At 46.1% G+C, this 26,684-nt stretch overlaps 1 pseudogene; it reads right to left on the bottom strand.

The window, feature by feature from the left end:
- Window positions 1–11,727: 11,727 nt before the first annotated feature.
- On the bottom strand, window positions 11,728–11,845 carry LOC126475687 (5S ribosomal RNA; annotated as a pseudogene).
- Window positions 11,846–26,684: the final 14,839 nt, after the last annotated feature.

The following is a 26,684-nucleotide window of genomic DNA, read 5'->3' as shown; positions in this document are numbered from 1 at the left end:
CTACCGAGCGTGGTGGCGTATTGGTTAGCACCCTGGACTCGCATTCGGGAGGACGATGGTTCAAACCCGCGTCCAGCCATCGTGATTTAGGTTTTCCATGATTTCCCTAAATCGCTCCAGGCAAATGCTGGAATGGTTCATTTGAAAGGGGCACGTCAGATTTCCTTACCCATTCTTCCCTAATCCGAAGGGATCGATGACCTTGCTGATGGTCTCCTCCGCAACCAACCAACCAACAAGATACGGACGTGAAGAGATGCTGCACCCTCTGAGCTGCGTTTCCCGTGTGTTTTATAGCTTTTGTACAGCCGTCTCCTGAAACTCCGAAGGTAGGCCGTACTTATCAATACCCTTGTCGTCGCAAACCTCTTCAAGTAGGAAGCGAAACGACGTGATTTTTTTTCGTATTGTTACTTATGACTACGACATGAAAGTAACCGTACATTTAATGTCGTACACTCTTAAAAATGGTTGTGAAAGTGTTAAGATAATTCTTCATCCTGAAGGAAAGATGTCAGAACCTCAAAATACTGCAGTTATTAGAGAAACATCAAACAATAAAAAGTTTGAGGAATAGTTCAGGGGAAAAATTTCGAAACACTTATTACCTATAGTATAATCGTATGCAGTATCAACCGGAATCTGTGACGTATTGAATATTTATTGGTAGGAAAGGCACACCATATTATCTTGCATGAAGAATCATCGACAGATAGAAGTATCTTCGGGAGTGCTTCAGGGACGTGTGTTGGGACCCGCGCTGTTCATAGTGTGTATTAGTAAATCTGCAGGCAGTGCGAGAGGCGTTCAATAAATAATGCAACACATTTTCTTTCTGAAAGCAGCTTCGTTTTATTTGGAATTCCAATACACCATACAATTAACTCTGTTTTTCGACATAATCTCCGTTCAGTGCGCCGGCCTTACCGTGTTGACCATGTTTCCTTATTTCCTTCATCAGCAATCTTTTGATTGCTTGACAGTTCTCCTCCTCGATTTATCAGAAGCTGCTTTCTCCATATTCCTTCTAGCGCTTTTACAAGGAATTGGTTATGTCGTATTATGTGTCTAATCCATTCGTGTATTCTTCGTTCTGTTGTTCTACTAATTGACCTTTGTTTGCCATTCTTCGCAGGGCGTCCTAGTTAGCGATTTTACCTGCCACGTTAATCTGTAACGGAATGAAAATTAAAACACCTGCAGCCATCTCTCTTGCGTTTAATTTATTTACGCAACCAGTTTAGGTGTTCCATTGCACCATCTTCAGTTTCCTTTATCAGCTCGACGTCGGTTGATAAACGAAGTGATAGTATCGTGTAGACCAGAGATGTACAGACACCGGTCATGTAATACTGGCTCCTGTTGTCACTGCACACGAGATTGGATTCCTCCCAATTTACGCTGGAACACCGAAACTGGGTGCGTAAGTAAATTAAATGCAAAAGAGAATACTGCAGGTGTTTTAATTTTCACTTGATACTGAACAGCCGAAGCTCTTGTAACCATCTAACACAAGGACGAACATACAAAGATTTAATCTGTAACTAGCGTCTGGGAGCACTGCTGTACGTCATTTACTGAAGAATCGTTCAAATCTGAGAGGCCATTCAACGTTTGATACTGTATAGTGTTTGCATTGTAATGGCAGAAACTATTCCAGTAAACTTTAAAACAAATATTACAGGAACTGAAGGTTTACACTCCTCAAAGTGATTTGTTTGTACATATTATATCTTCGAGTATTTTGATATTAAGTGAGCAGTGTGTGTGTGTGTGTGTGTGTGTGTGTGTGTGTGTGTGTGTGTGTGAGAGAGAGAGAGAGAGAGAGAAAGAGAAAGAGAGAGAAGTAAAGAATTCTCCCTCGATTAATTTCATATCCATCTGCTTCTATTTGCTGTTTATTTCAAAGTAAATTTTAACTTTTGAAACTAATTGGGGAAACCAAAAGCGTGTATTTTTTTCACTTTATCTGCCAGTAGGGTTATACGCGAGCGCTGACTCTGTTACAGGACGAGATTATTCTATCCCACGGGTTAAATCGTCGTTTTTATTTATCTGTTCTGTGGCCACTAAATTGTTAAAAAACTGAAAAAAAACCAACGTTACGACAGGCAGTAGCTTTTGCATTGAGTGACTGCGGACAACTTGAAAAGAGAGGAAATTTCAAAAGCATTAACTTCATCTGCGTTGAATAAGCGCCCACATCATAAGGAGAAAGTAGCATTCGGTTGCGCACTGTTTCTTTCGCATGTGTGTTTATGCTTCGTTTATTCATTCGTTGTTTTACTTTTATAGGTTGTTTCCAAAAATAGTAAAGAGACGGTGAATTTAAAAATATGCTTCTGTGAGCAAAATGTCTTTCTTTCACTGTCGAATACCATTCATTCAACAATTAACTTTCTACAGCAGGTCGTCGGAAGTATTTAGCCAACAAACATTCACACCTCTATTTTGTTATTCCTACTGATCCTGTAACGTATAGAGGTCGATTAGGCAAAATGACTTTGGAAACAGTTCATTGGAATTATCGGCTCTGTGGTAGGCTATGAGACCAGAGAGCATTTTAGATGACGAGCCTTACAATTCTGCTCTACATCTTTATGCAAGTTCCGGGTCGTTAGTCGTGCTTGAGTAACTCAGTCGGTAGACCATTTGCCCAGGAATGGGAGAAGTACTGGTTTCGAGTCCCGGTCCGACACACAGCTTTAATCTGCCAAGAAGTTTCGAAGCAGTGCACACTCCCCTGCGGAGTGAAAAATTCATTCTGGAAAAATCCCTAGTAGTTCGTGGCAGGAACACCTGTCAATGAATCCCCGAATGAGATCTGTTTTCCTTGATTATTTCGCGCAATGGTCGTCTCACGAGATATGTGTGGTAAGAAGTAATATGTTGCTTTAGCATTGTTGAACATACGGTCTAGAAATTTTAGTAGTAAATTTGTCCGTGATGCATCACGCCTGTCGTGTAGCGTATGCCAGAGGAGTCTGCTGGTGTGTCTGGCGCTTCGTAAACCCCTGACGAAACGGACCGTTCTTCTATGGATCTCCTCTTTATGTCTTCCGTTAATCCTGGGAATGCTGGATAGGAACTATGCACTGGTTGTTTTAAATTCTGTAAGAGTGTTGTGCTGCCCGTATTGTGGTGATGAACTCTCACTAGTGAAGGCTGAGCGAGTATTGTCGTATTTTACAGACGAATACCGAAGTGGGTGTTTTCGTTATCAGCTTCTCTGCTTCAACTTAATTTTGTTCATGTGACGTACTTTGGTACGTAAAGTATCCTTGTACTGACGAGTGATCGCAGACAGTTTGAGAGAATAACTGTTTATTAACAAAAGGAAACTGAATTATAATGTCATGGGATGAATATCCACACAACTTCATACAACCGAAATGACTCTCCTGTGACGTTGTCTGTGACGTGCCGGCATGACGAACTTCAGAGCCGCAGTAGGTGGCGGAGTGAAGACCGGGGCCGTTAGTGCACCGTGTCCGCCGGTGTCGATCGCTGAGACGAAACTGCTGGCACTGCCTTCATGTAGTGCTGAGACTCAACTGATTGTACTGCGGACTTGAGGCGAGGGGCGTAACTGACTTCGCACGGTCTAGCTGTGGCCTAAATCGTCGGAAGCGGATGGATATCTGCGTGGCGCAGACCAGCAATGTGACGTGGCGTAAGAAACTAGTGCACTGCTGACAGCATACCCTGCTGTGACAGGAACGCTGCCTGTCGGCGAGGTTGCTGTGTGGAGATGACGTGTAACTCCCTGATAAGCAGCCCAGGAAAAAATCTCCGTTTTGAGGAGACCATTTACGCACGTCCTCCTGGCGTGGCGGCTGCCCGCACGGCATACGTGTGCGCGGGGAAAAAGACTACCAGGCGGAAACAACAGTGTGGATCACTGACTGACTGCATTTGTTCCAAGACGTGAGCATCATTCGCGCGAAAGTTGGCAACACTTGCGAGTGTTATGAAGTTAGGAACCCTCCAGTGGGATGGATAAGCTATTCCATTTAATGTCTGTGCATTAATAGGTCCAGTACAGCAAATCACTTACGGATACTGGTGACCATTTCTCCCCGTGGACTATAAAGCACAAACGCGTTAATAAACTCAACAACGCAATTGTGCTGTCCATTGTCTGAAGGCTTAGAAGCCCCCTGCCTAACTGCCGCTGGGATACGGTGGGAGTGTTCCGCAGCCCAAGGCGCTCTCCGACACAACTTTAAAGTGCGCCCAGCATGTAAAATATCGCGCTGCTCGTTCTCTCTGTCTTGTTTTGGGCGTAATTATTTTGTCCGCTCTTCAGGCTGGCGGTGCGGGGGCGGGGGGCCGCGGTAATTAAACACTCAAACCGCACCTTCATGTATTATGCATAGAGAGAGAAGTACGTTCATTTCCTGGGTCGTGGGAGGGGCGCGGGAGAATCCGCGGAAAATTATTAATTTAACTCGGAGGCAGAGTCCTCATCACCGAGGAGCTGGCCGCACCGGAAACGAACGAACGAACTCAATCCCCGGGATTTGCTTGCGGGCGGTTTGCGCGTGGTACCGCGCGGCTTCTGCGCCGAGGCGAGCAGCAGAAATGCTCCGGAAGTCCGCGTTTCTTGTAAGAGTCCGGGGTCGCTACGACACACATCCGAACCCCTTGCGAATCGTAATGGACAGCTTGAGAGTCCATCAACCTTAGTACTAAAGAAGAAAGCTCACGGGCTGTATGTACGTGAATCTGGAGCCTGCAACAGTGAAAAGCATACACAACGGTGCCAGTCCTCTGCTCACCGTATCCCTGTAATGCAAAAACCGCAATCTTAGTTCCCTAAATGAGTTAGTTGTAGACCTTTGGAGCCGGCCGCGGTGGCCGAGCGGTTCTAGGCGCTTCAGTCCGGAACTGCGCGACCGCTACTGTCGCAGGTTCGAATCCTGCCTCGGGCATGGATGTGTGTGATGTCCTTAGGTTAGTTAGGTTTAAGTAGTTGTAAGTTCTAGAGGACTGATGACCTCAGATGTTAAGTCCCATAGTGCTCAGAGGCATTTGAACCATTCAGACCTTTGGAATCCGTGCACCGCATTAATCAACCACTCAATTAGTTTCATTGGTTGGATTGGGTGGTTGTTTTAATGTGACCATTTTCATCCCTATTTTTATTGTGTTTTTTAAAATTATACACTAACGCGTTCGGCCGTAGCGATCATCATAATCTGTCGCTTTGATATAGAACCAATCAGAAGCATTATTTCTAGAAGTACCCTAAGGGCCACAGATTGTTTTTAAAGTAGACTGCCCTAGTAAACAGCACTAGTCTGTGGTTCAGTTGTAAATAAGAACTGACAATGTACAGCGCATCGTAATTTTAAATGTGGTATGTTTACATTTTATCCTTTATGTGTATTATTGGAATACTTGTAAGAAGTACTACCACTCATCTTTTTCTAATCTGATAGATTCTGATGGTGGATATGGCCGAAACGCGTTAACGTGTATAAGTTATAAAAAAGATCAAAATAGCGATCAACGTTAACGGACTCCTATAATGATTTTATGTCATTTATAGATGTTTTTATATGGTTGTGCAAGATGGTGACTTTAAAATAAAAAATCGTGAGTTAAAGTAGGGAAACAAGCATAACTTGCCTTTGCCGCTTTGCCATGTGAGAGCTCCGGGCACAAAAAGCGTGCCACATTCTCAAAGGAGGTAGTACTGATCAAAAGAAAATCCTGTAAACGTGTGTCCATAAAAAAATATTTATTCAGGTATCGGCCGTACTGTTCCATGACAGCCATCTATCTGTTCTGGAGGTGCCCGGTGTGGTTACTACTCAATCTTACGTACTGTGACCGTCACTGCGACTCATCACTGTGGATCTAGCATACGCCATAACGCCTGTAGTGAGTTCAGCATTTTTAATTCCCACGTGGTTCAAAATAAGCTTGTACAGGATACTTAACTTTGTTCTCGAGGGTCTCGTAGAAGTCAGAAGTCCGTATTTATTATCTGCAGGCTCTTAATCTCAGCGTTGCAGACAATGTCACAGTAAATTTAAATGCGTTAAATGAAATTCCAGCCGTCAATTTAAATGATTTTCATAATTTATACAAGCTTCTTATTTCACATGTAACTCAAAATCATGAACGTTTCAACATAACCGCCAACACTGCGCAGTTCCATAACAAGCGCGTTTCTGAATTTCGGTGCCAGACATCGCGCATTTGATTCAAAATCAGTACAACCTTCACATTTTAATGTCTTAATGCAGGCCAACAATCATCGCACAAAATTATGTTAAACATTAAACAGATGTAGGAAATTATAATGCATGTAATATTTTTTTACATCTTCAAGATGGTCGTATTTTATAAATATATAATTTGCCGTTCCTTTTCTTTAATAGATCATGGAACTCCAATGGCAGCTGTTGCTAGGCTCGTCAAACCAAAGTTACGTTTAATGTTGACTTTTACCTGAACAAATCTTTAGAAGTATTTATATTGTTGAGGGGTACAAAAACTCAAATATGATTTTCTTATCGTTAGATGTGAGAACTGTTTTAAAACGATCTGAGGTGCGCTTTATGTTTTCAGTACTTAGATTTTAACCCAACATAATTGTTTTGATGCAGTCTAAAGCGCATCGTGTTTATTACCTCCTCCAAGCTTTCCCATGAGCTATAAATTATCGAAATGAGATGATTTTTATAAATGTTTAAATTTTGAAGCTAAATGATTCCTCATAATTTGTGCCGATTTGTATTCTTTCGTAGTTTGATTGGTTTTTATGTTTTTTGCGCGAGATGTGCTTATTGTTAAAGTAAATCAGGCAGTAGTCACTCTTAAATTGCTTGTCAGGATATTTTTTAGGAATGTAGGAGTAAATGTAATTACTGTTAGTCGTGTACCTATCTTTCTCTTACTAACCCACAGAAATATAAACTTGCCATTTAAAGTAATATACTTACAAAAATATTCGAGATACTATTCCGATGCGTATTCCTTCGTCTACGGGTGTTATTTGTGGATGTTTCAGGGTGCAAACTTGTCGTCTCTTACCTGATGCGCTGCAACCAGTATTGTACAATCTGATACACAACCTCACTAAAGTATTTTAGTATCCAATACACTTCCTTAAACGGTATAAATTTCTGCACCCCCCCCCCCCCCCCCCGAGCGAATCGTTTAGACTGCCTACCATTAGGTCACGTACATGGAGCGCTCGTTACTGTAATAGGTGCGCATTGTCTATCGGTGTAGAATAGACCAGCGAAATCTGACGCACTAAGTCAGTTGCACGGGGAAGGCATTCTACGGGACCTCTTCGATCAACAGTTCTTTCATTCAAACGTTTGTGTTAGGTGCCGCCGTAGCACCGTAGAAAATGAGGTGGCGCGCCGTCGTGCATAAACGGTATCAGTTGTCTTCCTTGCAAGGACATCGTTCTCTAATAACACGGCGATAATCACCAGCATTTAGTTTATCCGCTAAACTGTATGTCCTTGAAACCTGTCAGCCACAATTCTCGCCCACACATTGATACCAAAGGGAACGTGATAACTTACTTCGCTTGAGTATTTGCATCCGCCCACACGCGGTTATTGTGGTAATTTATTATCCTACTGTGTGTATATACCGCCTCGTCCGTGGACACAATGCGCTTCTTCAGCGCTTCGAATAGGAAACGTAGGCAGAAATGTAATCTGGTACGTTGGCCTTGTGAATTGAGAATGCTTGTGCACTCTGATAGTGATAGTGATAGTGATAGGGGTTAGGGAGCCTGCCGTACAAGACAGAGCTGCAAAAGCGTCGCTAAAGGTTTCAGCATCGCCAGTTTGTCGTAACATTAGCTCCTGCATATCCGACGTACCAACTTGATGAGGTCCTTCTCCTCTTTGCAAATGAGTTCATGTCTGGAAGTCTGTGAAACAACTTTCTTCGCGTTTTTTTTTTTTTTAGTTAGAATGCGGCGTTGAACCTATTGTCCGGGCTGTATGACGTACATCCACTAATGTCGTTGGCAAATCCATAGCAGAAAACTGTATCTGCTATTTCACGCATCGAGTAATAGGCCTCCGTTTCCTTGTTTCCGTTATTCACACTCCATAGAATCTACACGCTTTACCTGATGCAGCGCGACCTCAAACTGACGCCTATGGAATGACTGCTGATGCACGTGACTGTAGTAAGTGTACGTCTGAGTAAAGCATCTCAGCCATAAGACTCAGTTCGCAGCCAACTGCACCTAGTAAGAAATTACCAAGGGCGTTCGATAAGTAATACAACACGGTCTTTTTTCTGAAAACAGGTTGGTTTTATCTGAGATTTAAAACACCAAATCGTTGCCAGTTCTTTTGGCTACAAAACCCTGTTTTTCAACAGAACCTCCGTTCAGTGCTATGGCCTTACGCTACCATACTGGCAGGCCTGCATGCTCGCATGATACCACTCTACTGCTCGACGTCGGAGCCAACGTCTTACCGCATCAGTGAACTTGCCATCATACTACGACTTCGGCCAAAATTTGCCGCGATCAGCCTCGTGATGCGCAGTCAGTTTCGCACAGATGGTCCTTCGTTGCTCTTTATGGTCTCGTGTTCGACGGCGAGAAACTCAGCGGGCACACACCTTTGAGCACCCCAACGAGAGGGCGAGTGTGCCAGCACTACGAACTTAGACGTCCAATTGAGCAGCATGATTGTGATCCGTCGATCACCTCGAATGAGGGTCCGCACGTTCTAACATTGGTGGCGTCACAGCTGTGAGCGGCCGGTCGGTACGCGGGAGCTCGGACAGGTTCTCGCGACTATGTTGCGATGCTGACAGACGTCTCGTCCAACGATTCACCGTGCTTTTGTTCACTGGCAGGTCTGTATAGACATTCTGCAAGCGAGTATGAAAATCTGCGATGCTCTGGTTTTCCGCCAAAAGAAACTCAATGGCAGCCCCCTGCTTGGATTGGAGCTCCTTTACAGACGCCATTTTAAAGGCTGCGTATAGCTATCGGAACTTCATGCAACTATTGGACCTGAAGCGGCAATATTCCACGACGTCCCACAACAAATTCCGCTTTTTTTTTCAACCGAAATTGTACGAGGATAAAAATGGTTTCAGTACGTATTGGACGCCATTCGTAAAAATAAACGGTAACATGGAGGTAGAGTGTTGATAAGGCTAGTAAGAAATGGTTCAAATGGCTCTGAGCAGTATGGGACTCAACTGCTGAGGTCATAAGTCCCCTAGAACTTAGAACTACTTAAACCGAACTAACCTAAGGACATCACACACATCCATGCCCGAGGCAGGATTCGAACCTGCGACCGTAGCGGTCCCGCGGTTCCAGACTGAAGCGCCTATAACCGCACGGCCACTCCGGCCGGCCAAAAATGGCAACAGCGCATGGCGGCCTGGATGGTCACCCAACCAACTGCCGACCACGCCCGACAGCGGTTAACTTCGGTGATCTCAGCTAGTAAGATGCCCGTACCTCAACAAGTATTTATTTGCGGTTGTACCCTGACCTGAAACATTAAGGACACTGCTCACCGCAGGACTGAATACCGCCTGGTGGTGTTACACTAACGCGACGGTGTAATGAAAGTAGATAAGGACTATGACAAAGAGCGTTTTGTTATTGCCGGGCAGGTGAGAACGAGCACCTCGGCGACGACGATTTTGACCGGCTGCTGGCGTACTACTTTCGGGAGCAGGTATGGAAGGTGATTCAAACACGAGTGGGTGACGTGATATTGAACTTCCAGCTCTCATCACGAAACGTGGGGACTGGAGGCTGACCCGCTTTGCGAAACACATGAGGCGTATAGCACACTGTACAGCACACATTGTAGAACAGGGGGCCAGCTGCAGGCGACCCCTGCATATTCCGGTGTTGACTAGTCGTCAGTAACGACTGCAGGAAGTATTGAGATTGAACCATAGATCAATGAAAACGTGACGCTAGGTCATATGAGTCAAGTTTCGTGTTATTATTCTCGAATCAGAAACATACAAATTTACAGTAGCCATACACATCAATAAATATGTACATATACATACACAAATTGTATTTATATTACATGTGCCCAGTACTTTGCAACCTCCAAGGCGCTTGGAGTTGCTTGCAGGAGACCAATCTTCGTGCAGGATGTAGGGCACAAAAGGCACTGGGGCATGTGGCTTGCGGTTTGTTCTTGTCCACAATCACAGGACGTATCTTCTATTATAAAGCCCCATCTCTTCAGGTTGTCTCTGGATCGTCCAACTCCTGAACGTAATCTGTTTAAAAATTTCCACACCAGCCAGTTCTCGTTGTGTCCACGTGATAGTTCTTCAGCTTCTGGCGTCTGCAGGTGAGGCGTCGACTTCTTCCACAACTCCAGCCTTGCCTTCTCTGGTGAAATGGTGAGCTTCTCGGGTGTTCTCAGGAAGCTCTTTCGCGATCTCAGCCGTTGCTGTGGTGGATTATGTCCGTGCAGTGGATGGGCACTGTCCTGTTCCACTTTCAGTCTCTCCTTGTTGGCAGCCACTGTTCTGCGTATCCATGGTGGCGCTATTCCAGCCAGGCAGTAGAGTTTATCAGTTGGTGTAGGTCTTAAGCAACCTGTGGTCAACCTGCAGGTTTCGTTGAGAGCGATGTCTACTTGTCTGTTTCGTGTTACATCAGGCCGATAGTCGTGCCCGGATAAACGTCGTCCGGGCGAGCGCTGCTCCGTGACGTTGACGCAGGCCGATTGGAGCAGTGTTATGCTCTGGGGGACATTCAGTAAGGCATCCACGGTACCTGTGGTAGCGATCGAGAGTATCATGACAACTGTCGGCAACGTGAACATCATTGCGAGTCCATTAGGTTTCCTATGATTAGGTCACATGCATGGAGCACACGCTAGATGCCTTTCCCGACGGCGATGGCGTCTTCCAACGGAGTAAATATTCCACTCACATGCCGAGAATCGTGCTACGGTGATTTGAGGGAGCATATTATTGATTATCACGTTGATGTATTGGCTACCAAATTCGCCTGATCTCAGCCAGATGGAATACACCTGGACGCCATCGGCCGGTTGCTCCGTGCCGACGAACCACCGGCCCGCAGTTTACAGGAATTGCGTGACCTGGTGCCATATACCTCCGGAAACCTTCCAAGGGGTTGCTGAATCCGCGCTACAGAAAATCGCCGCTGTGTTGCGCTCCAGAGATGGACCAACACGCTATTAGACCAGAATGATATTTTCACTGTGCAGCGGAGTTTGCGCTGATATGAAACTTGGCAGATTAAAACTGTGTGCCGGACTGACACTCGAACTCGGGGCCTTTGCCTTTCGCGGGCAAGTGCTCTACCAACTGAGCTATCCAAGCACGACTCATGCCCCGTCCTCACAGCTTTAGAGCACTTGCCCGCGAAAGGCAAAGGTCCCGAGTTCGAGTCTTGGTCCGGCACACAGTTTTAATCTGCTAGGAAGTTTCACGCTATTAGGATGTTTGGTCGTAATGTTTTGACTCATCATTGTGTGTGTCTTCCCAAATATAAATCACATAAAACCACTCCGTGTACAGGCCACAAGTGGTCCATCGGGACCATCCGACCGCCGTGTCATCCTCAGTGGAGGATGCGGATAGGAGGGTCGTGTGGTCAGCACACCGCTCTCCCGGTCGTCATGATAGTATTCTTGACCGAAGCCGCTACTATTCGGTCGAGTAGCTCCTCAGTTGGCATCCCGAGGCTGAGTGCACCCCGAAAAATGGCAACAGCGCATGGCAGCCTGGATGGTCACCCAGCCAAGTGTCGGCCACGCCCGACAGCGCTTAACTTCGGTGATCTCACGGGAACCGGTGTATCCACTGCGGCAGGGCTGTTGCCAAATATAAATCACATACTTATTCTTTTCATTTGGACGTACTTAGGACCACGAGGTTCGTTTTGGCAATTTCCACGGGTCCTCTGTTTGATCCTCTTCCAGAATTTTTTTATTTTCTCGCAGTTTACGAGCTTGCTCTCCTTTCCCCACTTCAGTGTGCTTGGTCCCTGTGCTCTCTTTGCTGGTAAAGAACAATGGAAATACCCGTTGCAGAGTAAAATGGTCGAATTTACACCGGACCTCTACGGTTTCCAGGGGAATTTAGAAGTAGCTTCAAGCCCGATTTTACTGTGGTGATTCGTTTGTTGTTGGATGCTTTTCTTCTGTCTGTCGTGGTGAAGATCGTGTTCATGAGTCTGCAAGGGTTCAATGGGTCAGGTGACCGTAGAAGTCCGGTGTCCTTTCCTTCAAAGATATGATTATATCTTCTTGGACATGGTACAGAATAATTCAAATGGCTCTGAGCACTGTGGGACTCAACTTCTGAGGTCATTAGTCCCCTAGAACTTAGAACTAGTTAAACCTAACTAACCTAAGGACATCACACACATCCATGCCCGAGGCAGGATTCGATCCTGCGACCATAGCGGTCTCGCGGTTCCAGACTGCAGCGCCTAGAACAGCACGGCCACTTCGGACGGCGCGATGGTACAGCTCACTGCTCTGTTTGAGCCGGTCGTGGCGGCTGAGCGGTTCTAGGCGCTTCATTCCGGAACCACGCGGCTGCTACGGTCGCAGGTTCGAATCCTGCCTCGGGCATGCATGTGTGTGATGTCCTTAGGTTAGTTAGTTTTAAGTAGTTGTAAGTCTGGCGGACTAATAACCACAGATGTTAATCCCATAGTGCTTAGTGCCATTTTTTTTTGTTCTGTTTGATCCTGTTACGCATACTACTATATAACATTGTAACGGGAAGTAAGCATTATACTCGTAATATTATTCGTAAAAGATGTGTTTGTGTTTAAGATTTTTTGGGGGATTAGTGCGGGCAGCGGGGGTGGAAGTGGGGGGGGGGGGGGGGAGCACTGGAGAGTGGGAGATGCAGATGGAGAGCGGGCCAGCTGCTTTGTCAAAGCGGCTACATTTATAAATTTCCGAATTGTGTTCCAGTTGTAACGGTTTTCCCGGACCACGCAGTTCTTGGCTTCCTCGACGGCAATTTGTGGCGTCCGCAGGCGGTGCGTGTCCGCACGCCCCCTTTCTCTCCGCGCCCTGTGCCACCTGGCACCCCTTATGGGTTCCCCGCCACGGCGCGGTCTTCCTTCCTCGGGAGCAAGTTTGTTCTTTTTACGGGTGCGCGCAGAGAGAAAAGTACTTTTCCACCGAAGCCCCTCCGGCGTCTCTTGATTGTCAAGTTTTGTGACAGAACTGGAGCACTTTATGAATAGTTGTTTGGCTGCCTCTTCTCCTCAGCCGCGCCCATCCCACCCTAGGACCCGGGCCGCGCCGCCACTACCCGCTGCCCGCGTCACCCCACACCTTTCTCGGAAAGGAAACTTCTGCGTTCCAGTGTGTAGCACAGCGTGTTTTTTCCCTTCCGTGCAGCGGTAATACAGCAGTTTCTCTTTGCGTCGGTAATTTTCGTTGCACACTCTTCCGAGAACACCGCCTGTTTAGCCGTACTTTCTCTATGAAAACCTGGAAGTGCTGAGGTCGGACCGGAGAACACAGTTGTGTGTTTCTCTGCTCCGTTTCAGTGAAGAAGCCTTCACGCTTTTCCAGATTTCATTATTAGCGGCATTTTGAAGCTGCATCAAAACGTTTTAATTTCAAAAGAGATTTTGAATAAGTGTAGCTTTACCCATTTTTTTCGCTACGTATGGACTTTGCATGACGCAAACGCAGCTGCCACTGACCGTCGGCGTATAACTGGTCATGTTTAGACGTAAAAGAGATAAAAATCGAGTTTCTCTTCGCGGTTATTTACGTTTCCCAGACAACTGCAGTTTTTCTCTTGAAACACCGAGCAGAATTCTTTCACCAGCTACTAAGCTACTGGAGACATGAAGAGAGGATCTGGGTTGGCTTTTTCTTTCTTTATTTTTTTATTCGACAGGCATCTGGTCGACAATGTCATATTACGCACCATAACACGTCAAGATGTTCTGATAGGAAATTTCTTCGCTCCACAATAGCACGTCACGTCACCGAAGGTTCAAATGGTTCAAATGGCTCTGAGCATTATGGGACTTAACTTCTTAGGTCATCAGTCCCCTAGAACTTAGAACTACTTAAACCTAAGTAATCTAAGGACATCACATACATCCATCCCCGAGGCAGGATTCGAACCTGCTACCGTAGCGGTCATGCGGTTCCAGACTGTAGCGCCTAGAGCCCCTCGGCCACTCCGGCCGGCCCACGTTGCGGCACTGAAGGCCAAATCAAAATGCTACAGTGTATCTCCTCTTCATGCGCCATTTTGGTTTGTCTGCTCGAACGGCGTGCTATAGTACTGGAACAGAGATTTCACTGTGCACCAGGACTGGAGATACGTACCTGGAAAGAGACTAAAAATTAATTCTGTAACTTTATTTTTTCGAGGTGATCTCGTAGAACATAAACTAGCGCCGTTGACAAACATCGGTCTGGAAAAGAAACATACTTTCCTAGATACGAACAAGACAATTCACATACATGAATATAAAGAGAACATAAAGCAACAATGTCGTTTAGTAACAATCCAGCATTTCCGTCACGCGGGTCACAGAATACCTGTGGGTATAGAATGCCTCTTTCCAATTCTAGGACATGACACGATATTTACTCTGTTATTTTAATGACTACGACATTACCCAGTGTTGTCCTCTTACTTATTCATCCCAGTCTTGTCTACAGTGTTAAAAAAAAACTTTTATACCTTCATTGCAGTAACAGTTAACACAAAACTTCATTATATATATTATTTTTGTTTCCCCTTCACGCTAATATCAGTCGCTTTCATTAATTTTACGTATCGTCTATTTACTAATACTGTACTAAATTCTTCGAAATTCTCAAACGTTGCAGATTTATTCTAACATATCGCGCATTCTCTCCTCTAGCACCAGCCACATCCTTATGAGTGGTAGGTGCATCCTAGCCGCACAGTATATTTATCCAGATAGTATGTTGCACGTATACCAACATCTGTTAAGAAATCTCCAGGCGTTCAGGAGTTGTGCGTCACACATCAACTCTTTCTGCCAACGGCCTGCCGGTTGCTGTCGGCAAGCGGGCTGCACTCTGCCCTTGTGAAGTCAGTTGAGGAGCTACTTGATTGAGAAGGAGCGGCACCGGTCACGAAAACTGACAATAGCCGGGAGAGCTGTGTGCTAACCACACGCCCCTCCGTATTCGCGTCGGATGACGCCTACGGGCCGAGGATGACACGGCAGCCGGTAGGACCGTGTTTTTGGTTTTTTGTTTTTATCCAAACTTCCTCCTCCAGAAATACAGGTTTCTAAGGTTCTGTCAGTGGCTGTTGCAGAAGTGTGCCGCAAATCTGTTTCATATCCAAGATTTTTTTACCGTCGATGCAGGCTTCGCAAGAGATAGTGTTGTTAATTTTGCCTAACCAGCCTGTAAGGTCAGATGTAGCCCCAAGCAATTCAGGAAAGGGAGCATAAAGATCAATTCTCAATCAACATATGGGCAGGCGTACTTGGCCATAGACTAATGAGCCTTATGTGCTAGCACAAAAGTTAACTGAGGCGCATTGTCTGGACTCTGTCATTAATGTATTGAAATGAAATGGTCGTGTGGCATTCTTGGCCAGGATGTGCCAAGTGCAGGTCTTATCTGATTCGGCGCCGCATTTGGCGACTTGCGGCCGATGATGAGGACAACACAACACCCAGTCCACGAGCGGAGAAAATCTCCGACCCGGCCGAGAATCGAACCTGGACCCAGTGCATGGCAGGCAAGCACGTTACCACCCAACTAAGCAGGAGGACATTAATGTATTGCTTACAACACACTTTGGTCACAATGTGCGCGAACATCTGACGCAGACCTTGCAAGACCGCTGAATTGGTCTGAGGTGTGTGTGTGTGTGGGGGGGGGGGGGGGGGGGTGAGGTGGTCCCCACACCTTGGCCTGCTCGCCTAGAATTTTGCTTATGGGCAATTAGTTTACGCCACGCCAATCAACGATGTGCTAACACTACAGGGACGCGTCTTCAAAGGGTGCGTCATTCCTTACGCCGGAGGGCAGAGGAGTACGTTGTCGTGAATGGACGTCACGTTGAACACCTCCTGTAAACATGTGTTTATCGTAGAAAGAATGCGTTTCCAGACCCATGTTTATTGGACATATTTTTCCTGTTTCTATGAGTACTACCACATCTCAAAGTATTCTACACTTTTTGTTTTGAACACCCTGTGCAGCCATTCCATGTTAGATCGCTCAGCATGGTTGCCCGTAGGTACACTACTGGCCATTAAAATTGCTACACCAAGAAGAAATGCAGATGATTAACGGATATTCATTGGACAAATATAATGTACTACAACTGACATGTGATCACATTTTCACACAATTTGAGTGCATAGACTCTGAGAAATCAGTGCCCAGAACAACTACCTCTGGCCGTAGTAAAGCCCTCGATACGCCTGGGCATTGAGTCAAACAGAGCTTGGATGGCGTGTACACGTACAGCTGCCCATGCAGCAGGATACCACAGTTCATAAAGAGTAGTAACTGGCATATTATGACGATCCAGTTGTTCGGCCACCATTGACCAGACGTTTTCAATTGGTGAGAGATCTGGAGAATCTTCTGTATCCAGAAAGGCCCGTACAGGACTTGCAACATGCTGAAATGTAGGGTTTCGCAGGGATCGAATGAAGGGTGGAGCCACGGGTCGTAACCCATCTTAAATGTAACGTCCACTGTTCAAAGTGCCGTCAATGCGAACAAGAAGTGACCGAGACGTGTAACCAATGGCACCCCATACCATAACGCCGGGTGATACGCCAGTATGGCGATGACGAATACACGGTTCCAATGGGCGTTCACCGCAGTGGCGCCAAACAAGGATGCGACCATCATGATGCTGTAAACAGAACCTAGTTTCATCCGCAAAAATGACGTTTTGCCATTCGTCCAGCCAGGTTCGTCGTTGAATACACCATCGCAGGCGCTCCTGTCTGGGATGCAGCGTCAAGGATAACCGCAGCCACGGTCTCCGAGCTGATAGTCCATGCTGCTACAAACGTCGTCGAACTGTTCGTACAGAAGGTTGGTGTCTTGCAAGTGTCCCCATCTATTGACTCAGGGATCGAGATATGGTTGCACGATCCGTTACAGCCATGCGGATAAGATGCCTGTCATCTCGACTGCTAGTGATACGAGGCCGTTGGGATCCAGCACGGCATTCCGTATTACCCTCCTGAACCCACCGATTCCATATTCTGCTAAAAGTCATTGGATCTCGACCAATGCGAGCAGCAATGTCGCGATACGATAAACCGCAATCGCTATAGGCTAGAATCCGACCTTTATCTAAGTCGGAAACGCGATGGTACTTATTTCTCCTCCTTACACGAGGCATCACAACAACGTTTCACCAGGGAATTGCTGTTTGTGTATGAGAAATCGGTTGGAAAGTTTCCTCATGTCAGCACGTTGTAGGTGTCACCACGGGCGCCAACCTTGTGTGAATGTTCCGAAAAGCTAATCATTTGCATATCAGAGTACCTTCTTCCTGTCGGTTAAATTTCGCGTCTGTAGCACGTCATTTTCGTGGTGTAGCAATTTTAATGGCCAGTAGTGTATATTACCGTTTCCAGTGGTACTGTAAATAGTAACGGACCTAACACACTTTCTTGGGGTACTCCTGAAATTGCCTGTTCGTCTGTCGATTTTGTTCCGTTAAAAACGATGAGTTTTTTTTGCACTCCACAAACCTGCTTCGGTACTCAGTAAGCTCGTATTTTTTCACTGAACGACAGTTCTATATGTCTTCCTGAAGTCATGTAACATAACATCCGCCTGGGGGTCAATGCATGCGGCGCTCTCTTGTCTCGTGAACTAAGAGAGCTGGCTGGAACACACACACACACACACACACACACACACACACACACAACGTCCCGTTGGTGACCACCTCGCTGGAGTCTCAGCTGCCAGCGACTCCAGATGCCACGGGCTGTCCGACCAGCGGTCGCGGCAGCCCGGCGGAGCGTGAAATGAGCGCCGCGTGTGTTGTTCCGCGCGTTAAGATGGCCCTCCGATACACCGCGGCGGCCGGATTTCTGCGCAGCTCCGGCCTCCTGGGCTGCCTCTCGTCTCGTCTCCAGGGAGATCCTTTTCGTGAAGTGCGCTGTTCCAGTCGTACTCTTTGCCGAGCTTCTCTGTTTGTCGGTTATCTCAGGCCGTGTACGAGACGTATTCCGAAAGACTTGCCTACATCATTGCTGCAAACAATCCAGTATATATTAGTCATCGGGCTCTATTAGTCATAGTGGGGCTTTGCCCCCTGGTCATGAAAATTCGAGAACAGGCTGCGTGGTTCTGGGTTAAGAAAGGGAATACCGCGAAGACAAGAGATATTAGGCACTGGGATTGAGGATGAGGGTGTGATAAGGCAAAGAGGCGAGCAACTGTGGCGAGAATGATGGGAAGCAGAAGAACTTTTGAATTTCTTCCTAGCGTCAGGGAACGACTGAACATGAGATACTTTGAACCTACTCGAGGACTGATCTATTTTCTCACTGGTCATGGGCCATACCCGACATATTTATGTCGGTTCGGGAAAAGGGCCACAACCGCGTGTGAATGTGGTGGATTAAAGGGTACCCCTGATCATGTGGTCTATGAGTGCCCCCTTTTCAATGATGTAGCATCCACATTACGTGACCAATTACCTGACCATGACACATACCACTTACTAAGACGAGAAGACACTTTTCAAACTCTTAACCAAATGGCAGATGAGGTATTACGAAAAGTGCTAAAGGAATACCTGAGGTACATAAACTAACTTAATAATTTGAGACTTACCAAATACTGACTCCCTATTCCCATACCGCCTGCGCGTGGACAGGCCGACTTTACTCATAGTCTGGAATCCGCCGCGTACAGGATTAGGGGGAGTGCAGTACATCATCACCGATACAGGACAAAGCACCGGACTTGACTTAGGTTAGAACTAGTTAGTAGGACTTAGATTAGGAAATTAGCTATTAGGAACCTTCAGCGAATAACATCTTGGCCTGCACAGTGTCAGGGGCATGCCCATCGGCATTAGCTCTATGGGCAAGGCTCTAAAAAGTACGTTTATGAACTACTGACACAACTTTGACGCTGCAGGCAATAGAGTTTAGTTAAGCGTAGGTAATATACATTTAATATTAAAAATAATAATGGACAAATTAGTTGCCCATTGTTATCTAGTTACAGCTGTAGCTTACAAATTAATCAAATCTGTATCTAGCTGCAATTAATGTTTGGATAAAATTAGGAACCACTAATCATTTAAGGAAGTGGGTTACGTATGTACAATTATTATTATTATTATTACTGTAATAAACAGTCCACTATCCACACGTTTTTCGTCGAAAGGCCACCTATGGTTGCTCTTAGACTTAGTCGCGGTAACGATTGAGACATTTGTTGTACCTGTTGACAATTTTTCCTATACGCTCTTCGTAAAATGTTACTGCCAATGTACTGAAGTGAGTCTCGACAATGTCTGGAAACACCTCGTTCGTTGGGAAGTGCTGCCATCCTAGCCACTTCGTCAGTTCACGGAAAAGATGGAAGTCATCCTGCGCTACGTGGGGAGTATATGGCGGGCGATCGAAAAAGCATTGAAATTGCTCAAGGAGCCGTTGGGTTGCACTAGAGCTGTAAGGACGGACGTTGTCATGGATCACACAACACCATTATTCATACAATTTTCGCCGCACACTCGGCTCATTCTTCGGTGAATTCCAGGTACACAATACCGTTCTGCTTGCAGGAAACGAATAATGCTTCGCAGTTCGCACTTGATGGGGAAGAATCGAGTAAGACGGCCATGCTTACGCGACTGCCGCTGGCCACAAACTGACGTCGTGAACTCGGCAGTGACAGATAGTGGACGGCCGCTGTGGCCGAGGAGTTCTAGGCGCTTCAGTCTGGAACCGCGCGACCGCAACGGTCGCAGGTTCGAATCCTGCCTCGGGCATGGATGTGTGTGATGTCGTTAGGTTAGTTAGGTTTAAGTACTTCTAAGTTCTAGGGGACTCATGACCTCAGATGTTAAGTCCCATACTGCTCAGAGCCATTTGAACCATTTGACAGATAGTGCGGTGTGGAGATGGGCAGTCGCCAAACCACGCGCTTGCCGCTTGAAAAATACGCTCGTAGGAACGAGTGGCGTTAGCAGTCAGAATCCCAGCAGTGCATTAAATGTATTCCGAAAAAGAAACTCAGACAAAATCCCCAATACTGTGCATTTTCTTAGAGGTCACAGAGGAATGCTCGTAGGGCAGGGTGAGTGCAACGCTGTTAATAAAATTCTAACAAATGTGTGCAACCATCACATCTGTCCAGATGTTAATGACCGAGCGCGAAGTACTGTGAAGTGGAATTAGTAAAAAGTTCGTGAAATGCCATTTTGACAATGGTGGCACGGTTTGTTCATTGTGTCAAAATGCGCTGTTTCTAAGCTGCAGATGGTGCCAAACATTTCTTTGCTGTGAAAGTTTTTGTGTAGCAGTTCACAAATGCAGTGTAAATGAATGAAACGAATGACTATGTCATTAAACAAGTGGCGAAGCGCTTTTTAATGATTAACATCGCTGTTATACGTTATTTTCGTGGTATCGTGAAACAGGCACTGTAAAAGTGAAGTATATTTGTAAGAGATCTGTGATTGACGTAACTGACCGGCTTAAATTGTAAATGGAAAGTCGTTAACATCATTTCATAATAATTCTTTAGTTGCTAAGGCTTATTCATTTTGATTTTGAGGCATATATATGGCAGCAGAATGTCAACATGAGATTACTGTTAGAATGATATTGAACTTATACGTACGCGAAGTTGCCATATTACGTACTCATGTTACTATTTTTCGAGTATAATAACAAGTCTTCTCGAACAAGATTTCAAGACACATTGGGCAGATGTATCCACCACTTCCCTCGCTTTCGACATCTCCCGAATAGGACGACTCTGGTTGTCGCTCCATTGTACTTCACTCTTGGTCATTAGCTGGCTGCAGTGGGAGGGAGCGAGTGACGAACAAACAGAGTACGCGTAAGTTTAAAAGCTATACATTCAGAAGGTCATAACTGTGTACTATTATGGCCCAAATTTTCGTGCGAGATCGGTTGCCGGGGCTAATATCTTCCAAGTGTCCTTTTTTCCTCCTTAAAATACACTGAAGAGCGAGAGAAACTAGTACACTTGCCTGAAGTTGTGTAGGGCCCCGGCGAGCACGCAGAAGTGTCGCAACACGACGTGGCATGGTCGCGACTAATGTCTGCAGTAGTGCTGGAGGGAACTGACACCATGAATCCTGCAAGGCTGTCCACAAATCCGTATGAGTACGAAGGTGTGGAGATCTTTTCTGAACTGCACGTTGCATGGTATCCCATATATGCTCAATAATGTTCATGTCTGGGGAGCTTGGTGGCCAGCGGAAGTGCTTAAACGCAGAAAAGTGTTCCCGTAGCCACTCTGCAATAAGTCTGGACGTGTGGGGTGTCGCATTGTCCTGCTGGAATTGCCCAAGTCCGTCGGAATACGCAATGGACGTGAATGGATGCAGGTGATCAGACAGGATGCTTACATACTTGTAACCTGCCAGAGTCGTATCTAGACTAATAGGGATTCCATATCACTCCGACTGCACACGCCCACACCATGACAGAGCGTCCTCCAGCTTGAACAGTCCCCTGCTGATATGTTGGGTCCATGGATTCATGAGGTTGTCTCCATGCCCGTACACGTCCATCCGCACGATACAATTTGAAACGAGACTCGTCCGACCTGGCAACATGATTCCACTCCTCAACAGTCCAATGTCGGTGTTGAAGGGCCCAGACGAGGCGTAAAGCTTTGTGTCGTGCATCCATCAAGGGTGCGAAAGCCCAATCGATGATATTTCGTTGAATGGTTCGCACGCTGACACTAGTTGATGGTCCAGCATTGAAATCTGCAGCAATTTGCGGAAGGGTTGCACTTCTGCCGTGTTGAACGATTCTCTTCAGTCGTCGTTGATTCCATTTTTGCAGCATATTTTTCTGGCGTCAGCGTTATCGGAGATTTGATGTGTTACCGGATTCCTGATACTCATGGTACACTCCTGAAATAGTCGTACGGTAGAATCCCCACTTCATCGCTACCTCGGAAGTGGCTTGTCCCATCGTTCGTGCGTCATCTATAACACCACATTGAAGCTCACTTAAATCTTGATAAACTGCCATTGTAGTAGCAGTGACCGATCTAACAACTGCGCCAGACACTTGTTTTATATAGGCGTCGCCGACCACAGTGCCGTATTCTGCCCGTTTACATATCACTGTATTGGCGCTTCAGTGTGTGACGTCAAGTTGGTGTGCTTCTTTGTTAGAAACTAAGCCGTAAAGACCCGCCTGGACAGGCGTGCCTCAGCCTGCTACTTCTGACATTCAGGGAGAAGCGGCGACCGCGGATCGGATTCGTCCGGTGGATTAACGAGAAGGGCCGGTGGTGTGCCGGCCAGCCTAGATGTGGCTTCTAAGCCGGTTTCCCACATGTCACTAGGTGAATGGTAGGGTAGTACGCACGTACCGCCTTAACGATTCGCAAAAATTGGGAAAAAGCTCTCACGCTTTAGTCACAAACAGATGGAGTACACAGTTTTCTGGGGCTGAGGAGTGTATGGTTGGTAACACCAAGAGCATTTAGTCACCCTCCACCGCAGATTAACATGGCGACCACATGATGACGAGGGATAGAGGCTAGGAAAAAGAAGAAATAAAGGTTTCATTAATTGTGGTTTGTATACTACTATGTCGACGCGAGAAACTCAATTTGGCGGGAAATCAAATTTCTCGTACATAATAAAACTGTTCATTGCATTTTTGAAGTTTACTGGAACTTCTCACTGTAAAATGGAAGTCCTGGAGGATATCCTAGAAGTAGTGCAGCTGTATTTCTTTTGTATTCTATTACATTATGTGATCAAAAATGTCCGGACACTTGGTTGAAAATGACTTACAAGTTCGTGGTACCCTCCATCGGTATTGCTTGAATTCAATATGGTGTTGGCCCACCCTTAGCCTTGATGACAGGCATACGTTCAGGTTCTGGAAGGTTTCTTGCGGAATGGCAGCCCATTCTTCACGGAGTGTTGCACTGAGGAGAGGTATAACTGTCGGTCGGTGAGGCCTGGCACGAAGTCTGTGTTCCAAAACATCCCTAATGTGTTTTATAGGATTCAGGTCAGGACTTTGTGCAGGCCTGTAATGACAGGGATGTTATTGTTGTATAACCACTCCCCCACAGACCGTGCATTATGAACAGGTGCTCGATCGTGTTGAAAGATGCAGTCGCCATCCCCGAATTGCTCTTCAGCAGTGGGAAGCAAGAAGGCCTGTGCTGTGATAGTGCCACGCGAAACAAGGGGTGCACACCCCCTCCATGAAAAAAACGACCGCACCATAACACCACCACCTCCGAATGTTACTGTTGAGACTACACAAGCTGGCAGATGACGTTCACCGGGCATTCGCCATACCCACACTCTGCCATCGGATCGCCACATTGTGTACCGTGATTTGTCATACCACACAACGTTTTTCCACTGTCCAATCGTCCACGCTCCTTACAGCAAGCGAAGCGGCGTGATGTGTGGCTTATGAGCAGCCGCTAGATCATGAAATCCAAGTTTTCTCACCACCCGCCCAACTGTCATAGTATTTGCATTGGATTCTGATGCAGTTGGGAATTCCTGTGTGATGGTCTGGATAGATGTCTGTCTAATACGAATTACGACCCTGTTCAACTGCCGGCGGTCTATGTCAGTCAACAGACGAGGTCTGCCTGTACGCTTTTGTGCTGTACGTGCCCCTTCACGTTTGCACTTCACTATCACATAGGAAACAGTGGACCTAGGGATGTTTAGACTTCTGGAAATCTCGTGTACAGACGTATGACGCAAGTGACACGCAATCATCTGACCACGTTCGAAGACCGTGAGTTCCGCAGAGCGCCCCATTCTGCTCTCTCACGATGTTTAAAGTCTACTGAGGTTGATGAAATGGAGTACCTGGCAGCAGGTAGCAGCACAATGCACCTAATATGAAAAATTTATGTTTCTAGGGCTGACCGGATACTTTTCATCACATAGCGTGCATTCTCAGAACGTATATTTTACCTCCCGGTTGCGCAATTTCGCCGACTTCCGCGCTAATTTTTGCATCAGCGTTTTTCTGATGACCCGGTGCACGAGTTACTAACCTACCAGACGCCAAAATGCCAGAAATTAAATAACAAATTACACCGCGTAAGAGAAGCGTGATCTTTGTTTCTGGAGGACCAAAGCGACCAGTGGGGAGGCAGCGCGCGAGTGGTCCAGAGAGGGTGGAGCGAGTTACGCCGCTCCCTGCGGCCATAGGATTCCCGGTCTTCCTTTGTGGTCCAGTGCTTCCTCTTCATGTCGCGCCGGCTCTCGTGGCTAACAGTAATTCTTTGATGCTCGACACGCTGTCCGAACTACCAGCCAAATAACTAATTTCCTGTTCCTTACACCTCATTTTCGCTCCTCTCCACATAAAAACCGGCTATAGTCTTTCATCAGCGCGACTTCAATTTGGTCGCCAAATAACTCGTTCCTCTCATCTCACGGGCGCTTCTTTTTGAGGCTATCCTTTGATGTCGAGAAACATTCAGAAAGTATCGTTCTGTTGCAAATATGCAGACAATTCTGGACGCTGGGCGACGCATCTCCTTGTCCTCTTTTTTTCCCTCATAAGCTCTTACTACACTTAACCGTAACTAGAACTCTCAAGTAAGTACATAGCAGTATTCTGCTAACGAATGCCTTGCTAATTATAGATATGGACGAAATGTCAAACGAATAATCAAATCTTGGTCTCTTTATTCTGGCGCGGGTAACGTGTGCTTTAATATTATTTTGCAGCATATAGCAGGAGACAGTCGCTATCATTAGCCAAGATTTTTCACTTTAAATGGTTCAACATTTTAGTGAGGCGGTCTGAAGTGTCGAATACTGTATGTGTGCGTCACCCATAATTTGCCGAGAATGGAGTAGTGAACCAGTTAACTATGAATGTACCAGCATATGTTATCTTTACTATTTTTAATATGATTCCGTTGATCCCAGTATTGGAGAAGGAAGAAAGGTTAGACTGGCATTTTCTAGAAAAAAAATGGGAAACACTCACACACACACCACGCCTTCTTTGTATTATTTCAGGCACAAACGATCACACAACTGCACCGTTCTGTACCTCGCAAAGAACGAAAGAAAACTTCAGGGCGAGCATCCCGTTCTTTGGATGCTGTTCTTTTGTTGAATGCCCGACATTCCGTAGTTATAATTAATGAATAAAAGTGTATGAGTTTCTGAAATCCGTATTCTAAGTGGTATACTCTATTGCAGTCTTATGTAGAATGTGCTGTATATGCAGACAGAACTGTGTGTAACCACTTGACGTCACACTACATGTAATCTATGCAGCCTCGGTACAGTATTTCGCATTTAAAAGCTTTTCGCCTCCTATTGGTCAGCATACGTGATCCACGAACTGTTCTATTTAACTTACAAGGCGGTTCTTCAGTCAGGTTGTTATTTTGTATGGGTAACAAGAGTTTATTGCCTAGTTTTCTCGCCCTCTTGATTCCCGGGTAAATGTTTCTAGAACATCAGATATTGCTCCAAACATCGATAAAATACACTACTGGCCATTAAAATTGCTACACCACGAAGATGACGTGCTACGGACGCTAAATTTAATAGACAGGAAGAAGATGATGTGTTATGCAAATGATGAGCTTTTCAGAGCATTCACACAAGGTTGGCGACGGTGACGACACCTACAACGTGCTGACATGAGGAAAGTTTCCAACCGATTTCTCATACACAAACGGCAGCTGACCAGCGTTGCCTGGTGAAACGTTGTTGTGATGCCTCGTGTAAGGAAGAGAAATGCGTACCATCACGTTTCCGACTTTGATAAAGGTAGGTTTGTAGCCTATCACGATTGCGGTTTATCGCATCGCGACATTGCTGGTCGCGCTGGTCGAGATCCAATGACTGTTAGCAGAATATGGAATCGATGGGTTCAGGAGGGTAACACGGAACGCCGTGCTGGATCCCAACGGCCTCGTATCACTAGCAGTCGAGATGACAGGCCTCTCATCCGCGTGGCTGTAACGGATCGTGCAGCCACGTCTCGATCCCTGAGTCAACAGATGGGGACGTTTGCACGAACAGTTCGACGACGTTTGCAGCAGCATGGACTATTAGCTCGGAGATCATGGCTGCGGTTACCCTTGACGCTGCATCACAGACAGGAGCACCTGCGATGGTGTACTCAACGACGAACCTGGGTGCACGAATAACAAAACGTCTTTTTTTTCGGATGAATATAGGTTCTGTTTACAGCATCTTGATGGTCGCATCCATATTTGGCGACATCGCGGTGAACGCACAATGGAAGCGTATATTCGTCATCGCCATACTGGCATATCACCCGGCTTGATGGTATGTGGTGCCATTGGTTACACGTCTCGGTCACCTCTTGTTCGCATTGACGGCACTTTGAACAGTGGACGTTACATTTCAGAAGTGTTACGACCTGTGACTCTACCCTTCATTCGATCCCTGCGAAACCCTACATTTCAGCAGGAAAATGCACGACC

The sequence above is a fragment of the Schistocerca serialis genome, chromosome 4 (assembly GCF_023864345.2).
Source record: "Schistocerca serialis cubense isolate TAMUIC-IGC-003099 chromosome 4, iqSchSeri2.2, whole genome shotgun sequence".
In the NCBI taxonomy this organism is placed as follows: domain Eukaryota; kingdom Metazoa; phylum Arthropoda; class Insecta; order Orthoptera; family Acrididae; genus Schistocerca; species Schistocerca serialis.
Note: the sequence above shows the minus strand (reverse complement) of the source record. Positions and strands in the feature narration are given on the sequence as shown.